This window comes from Notolepis coatsorum (assembly GCF_963971535.1).
Source record: "Notolepis coatsorum genome assembly, chromosome: 3".
Classification (NCBI taxonomy): Eukaryota; Metazoa; Chordata; class Actinopteri; order Aulopiformes; family Paralepididae; genus Notolepis; species Notolepis coatsorum.
In genome coordinates, this window is record NC_140167.1 from 34,070,953 (window position 1) to 34,077,439 (window position 6,487).

The following is a 6,487-nucleotide window of genomic DNA, read 5'->3' on the forward strand; positions in this document are numbered from 1 at the left end:
GGACATGCTGTTATCTCAGTGAATACAGCTCTGATTATCCTAAAACTGGTAACATAGACTCCTTACCTTAGATCAGATGTTCTCCAAAAAGATTATTCCAATTCCTGATCGCCATTCCAAATATCGATCGCGTTTATTGATTGATTATTGGCTGTTGTAAATATATATTCCACGCTGCTTTCCAACTCGCGATCACTTCCCTCATCAGATCCCTCGCCAGCATAATGGAGCCAGTTGGTCCAGCAGTATAATCAAATGGCCTGCAGTTACACAGGGATAGACGATAGGGGGCGGTATTTTCCCATCTGAGCTCCTAGAGCAGGGGTGCCCAACCGTTTTTGAACCAAGATCTACTTTTTTATTTACCACCTAGCCGAGAGCTACCAGCCAAAATTGTATATTGTAAGCCGTCATTTGAGGCTTTATAAAAGCAGCATAATGAACACAAATCTGCCAGTGCCGAGTCCGACCTCATCTTAAATAACAAACAGCATTGCTTGTTGTAGTTAACAAGGAGAGGCAGAGTTGATTTTGCAAAAATCAGCCCGCGATCTACCTGTCCAGAGGAGGACATTGGGCATGTCCGTCTACAATCCAGAGGAGGACATTGGGCATGTCCGTCTGCAATAACACTGGGATCTGCGGCTCATTTACAGACGGACCAGACATTTTGAGTGAATAATCACAACTAAAGAAACATTTTGAAAATCAAAACAAACACTTTTTGAAAATAATGAAGTTTTCTTTTAAAATGTGGGAATCTGGAATATTGATGCCATCCTCTCGGAATCAGTGCAATAGCTGGATAATCTGTGGGAAATCATCACACACAGATTGTCCTCAGTTTTTTTTTTATCCTGGTCGGGCCCTGGGTTTGTAGAGGGGAGGGCCTGGATGTCGGAGCACTTCAGATCCTCTTTCTGTGAACTTTGCTTAAAGGAACACCTCAACTTTTGGGAAAATTTGCTTATTTGCTATACCCATGGAGACAAGCAGATACATACCCTTTTCTTCTCTGTGCATGCATTAGGCTTAGGGAACAGCCGCACCGTTAGCCTAGCTTAGCATTATTCACTGGAAGTAGGTGTGCCAGTGTAGCCTAGTTCCCAACAGTCACTCCAAATACACTCCAAATACAACTCCAAAACTTTCCTGTAAACATGTTGTGACCTGTGTATTTACCACATGGAGAAAAAAAAATGTATTAGACATTTTCGTTTTCTAAGCAGATCTGAACAATTTTTTTCCGAACCACTGCTGCCCGGTGCAGTGATTTCATGCATCACCTGAAAAGCTCTGGATATCAAACGGGGCTTTTCAGGTGATGTGTGAAATCACTGCGCCCAGGGAGCAGTGGTTCGGCAAAAAAAAATCTGCTTAGAAAACTAAAGTCTGTACATTGGAGGTGGGGGTGGGTGGGGGACACTGTACACTGGAATACTGACAAAGCCATACTTGGTCATTTACTGTACAACTGGGTTAGGACATTTGTAGGGGCCAGTTTCGAATTGCAGTCTCCCGTAGGTGTTCTTTGAGAGTGTTTTTGAAAGTGGGTAGTGATTCACATTCCTTTACAGCTTTGGGTAAGGCGTTCCACATTGATGTGGCATAATTGCAAAACGTGTTTAGTCCCTTGTTTGAGCCGAATCTGGGTTTAACATGATTTGTGGAGCTCCCTCTGGTGTTGTGATCGTGGTATTCACTGACCTTTGGGAAGTATTTTGAGTTTGACATGTACATGGGTACCTTGGTCGTAGTACCCTTGAATGAGTACTCCTGCCAGAGTCTTCAGGGTATTCTTGTTTACCAGAGAGGAGATCCGGTACAAGAATCGAGTTTGTTGGTTGACTTTTTTTATTACATTGGATGCCATTTTGTCACCGGAAAGATTAGCCTCTAGGATGGAACCCAGGTAGGTAATTTCATCTTTCCTTGTGACAATATTGTCACCCACTGTAACTGAGAAGCCGTCGGTCTTGCTGAGTTTGTTATTTGAACCGAAGAGAATGGACTCTGTTTTGCCCATGTGTAATGATAGTTTGTTATCGGTGAGCCATATGCAGATTTTGCCTAGTTCCGAGCTGAGGGTTTTTTCAACCTGCAACTTGTTCTTGTATGTCATATATGTTATGATGAATTGAAAATGGGGGACCCTGATGTAAACAAGACAAAAGTATTTCTCTGGTCTGCATCCCCTTAACAATTGTGTGTATTGAGCTGTACTGTATTGTACCCATTCTGCAATCTGTTAATACAATTTTCAATCAATCAAGCTAGGCTAACAGTGCGGCTGTTTCCTAAGCCTAGTGCATGCACAGAGAAGAATCTCTGTAAGCAAGATGTATCTGCTTGTCTAACTCCAGGGTAGATGGCAAATAAGCTAATTTCCCAAAAAGTTGGCCTGTTCCTTTAAAGACCAGACACGCATTTGTGATCCTTCCTGCCTCTTTGAACATTAAGAATCCAAACATCCTTCTTATGCAAGATATTTTCATATTTATATGAGGCATTAACGTTGCTCCACCACATAGATTTTCATGGATATGGAGACTTGCCACAGCAAAAACAACCCTTGTGGCTTTCCATGGAATATGTGGGTATTCCCATGCTTTGATTTGCTAGAAAGGCTATACTACAAAAATGAACCCCTTGAGTGTGATTTTGATTAAAATGCGTCTGTGTGCAATCATTCAAGTCACAGTTCAGAACAAAGTGTATATTATGTAATTTAATAATTAAATTTGTTTTGGTGAATTTACTGTATGTGGACATTATTTTAGCTTTGACTCCACAGTTGGAATAATAATACTTTATATACTTTCAATACTTTACCGCCTTCGTATTTTCCATCGAAAGTTTTTTATATTTCTTTGGCAGTGCATATAATTTATTATAAATCTCTTTTTCATTGCCGCTCTGTGCAGAGGTTAAGAATAAGTAATGAAATACATGTTGTACTCAATGTGCAGCATCACCTGATTTCTTCATTATAGGCTGTACTAGAATGGTTTAATAATACAAAAACAAGCCTACTTTAACACTTTCTGCGCCAATCCAGCTGTTGAGCGCCAATAACGAGTTAACTCGTTTTTAGATAGTTTTTTCTTTTTTTCGACTTTAATATCCTATACACTCTCACGGACCTCAGTGTTATCATTGGAACTCATTCTGAGACCCCGAGAGTACAATGCCGACCGAATCCTGCTAGGTGACAGTATCGCCCACCCTTTGAAACCTTATTTCACACTGTGTGTTACATTATATATGGTCCGGGCGGAGAATTTGGACTCGGGCAAGTTAAACACTTCATCCGAGTACCTTGTAACGCGTTCAGCACACTTCATGCATATTGTGTGCAATTTCATGTCAGGGACCCAATGGACATCAATACTGGAAATCGCGATCAGACAATTGGAATATTGTTTTTGGGATACCTCCTAGTAAAGGTAAGGACTATATGACATCAATTCTACTTTGATCCAACAATTATTTCACATTGATCGCAACGATCATATGTAACATACTCCCAAACGTATGCCGTTGCTGACGATTGCATCAAAAAACACCCCCCCCCCCCTTTTGATGCATTCATGATGAAACATAATACCTATTATATACCTTTGATTTTGAAATAGTAACGTGTCCAGGCGAGCAACGCGAACGACTTTAGCAAAATTCACATAGCGCTCCATAACTGAGCTTTTCAGGAATTAGCCCGGATCACTCTGAAACTATACAATATTCACCATGGGATAACACGCGAACGTATACATGAAAAAAATCTTTTTTACATGTTGGACGAGAGATAGTGACTGTCAAATGAGCCATAGTATTGTCTCCATAGCTATAATATAGATATAGCTCTGCAAACATTGTGATGCACAGTGAAAATAGGCAATGGAAAGCTGGCGCATAGACTACAGGGATGAGGGTAATAGCTGGCGCTGAATGTGTTAAGCTGGACCACGACACCAACACATGCGTATGTCAACAATGGGGAGTCAGCCGGCCGGTCGGTTACAGACATTCGCTATTGTAGGCTGGCCTTCCGGGTCCAGCAACAATCACAATACAGTATAAAAGCTAATTAAATTAGTGCCCAACCACTCATATTTGACAAAAGGCTATAACAGCTAAAAATGTATTATATTATATTATAATTGTTCTTAGAAAAAAAGGAAAATGTCCCATAATATCATCCTTTCCCGCTTCACCTATCTCCTCTATCTGTGTCCTCACATAGCACTGACCATACGAAAAATTCATTATGAATTTGGAATTCAGAGGCCACTGGCCCCCGTGAAACAGCTGTGAACACAATAGCCCTGCGTTATTGGTGCACTCCGACTGCAGACATTCAAAGGAGTAAATAAAACAATCGGGCCTGTGACAATATGGTCTATGTCTGCTTGACAGACAATAAGACTGAGGGGGACTGCCAGAAAAAGGAAGAGAGAACTGGAGAAGGAGCCGAAAACATGACTCTGCAGCACCGAACCAAACTTCTGTTGGTGATTTAAGACTTCCCAGCCTGCATGGCGATGGCTATCCTCCACATTCCCGGCCCTAGTCTCTTCTGAGATTACTTTGGGGAGAGAAGGATGCTGGTTGTACGTCCGTCTTGCGGTGGTTAGAACTAATCTCCTTCAAAAGAAAGTTGCCAGTTCTTTTTTTTTTGTAATGAAACCGTTTCCCTGTGTGTTTGTGGAAATCTGTTTCGTTTTATCTCGAAAAGGTTCACCGAACATTCAACCCAGACTCGGCGGGTTGGCGCGACAATAATGGCCCTGCCTCGACGTGGGAACATCTTCCAAAGCATCGTATGATGAATGGAATAACATGGAGTCTTGTCTTCAGCTTTGCTACTGAGTGTCTAGATATTATAGTAGAGAAATGAATGGATTGATCTTGGCAGGGATTATATGGAATGCGTATGACTCATTGGATATGAGGCCAGCATGCCACCAGACGGGGACAGCATTTCCTCTTTGACCAGACTTTATTATTTCAGAGACGGTTACACAACAGAAATGTGTAGAATAATATTTTTTAAATGGGAGCTGTGGAGGACTGAAATAAACTACCCTCCTCAGTCACGCAGGGTCAATGTCTTGCCTCGCCATCTCATATTTCTTCTCAAATCCCACCCACATCTAAACGCTTCCTTGTCTGATTCAACCAGGAACCGACCCGGAGTCAGTCAGCTATGAGCTTAGCATAATGGTGAGATGTTCATCTCGTGTTTGGCTTAGTGCTTCCTGTGCGGGCTCAAGATGTTCACATCATCTGTCATGTTTGTGATATGTAAACTGTCATGGCCTGGACTGGTTCCTGCTGTCTCTGGTGAGTGTACAACATCTAACACCTCCTTCTGAAACAGTATGCTACTCTGTGGGACTTCAAACAATAGCTAGATCTCAGAGTATTTCAAGATGGATGGCAAAATTAAAAGCACTAATATTCAGAGACAGCTTCAGGGATGGAAATACTGGAAGACTGAGTGCTCATAAATCAATGACCCTTCTTTCAACTTAACTTGATGAATGTCTTCTTGTACTTTATTATTGAAAATGACCAGCAGTGAGAGACTTGCTCTCTGTGAAAGGTTACCAAAATATAAAGTGAAATATAGCCTAACCAAGAGCTGGCAACACAAACACTTAATTCTGGAACTGATCATATTCATCTTTGAATATTTAGTTTGTAAGGAACACAATCAACTACAATCAAACTCACTGAACCCCCCCCCCCCCCTTCCCCCCCCAACTATGTTACATTAACACACCCCTACTGAACTATATTCTTGCATAAACAACCAAAACATACCTGTTCATACTTCGCTGATTCATAATCTTTGCACATAAGTGCCCAATTGCACAGCCCTGGCCTATTCCTATTTAATTTTTTACTTATAATTGTACTATATTCTATTGTGCTATATTTAATTTACCGTAATTCCTCTAATAGTAACCCCGGCTTGTATTTGTTTCAACTGTAGCGGGTACCAGGCTTGTATTAGGAGTAGGCATGTATAAGAGAGAGGCCTATATTTCTAATTTTCAAACGGATCATAATGAATAAATCAACATTTTGTGTCCGTTTGAACCCAGTAAAATGTACTGGGTTCATTTATTGAAACCAAGTACTGTATGAAATAGTAAACAGTGCAATTACAGGTGGTCACTGGTCATTTCAACGTTTTCAAAGTGAAATCAAGTAACTAGCTCAGTATGCAGCTCAGTATATTAGTAACCCGGCTTGTATTAGGAGGTCGGCTTATAATTGCTTAGCTCAAGAGCGCACCCGGCCATTAATAGAGACCCGGCTTGTATTTGAATACCGGTTACTATTAGACGAATTACGGTCGTTTATATCCCATTTCATTGTATTCAACCTCTTTATTTACAGTTGTACAGCCCTGGCCTATATTTTATTTCATAATTATATTATATTCTATTGTGCTTAACTTAGTTAATATTTCATTTTA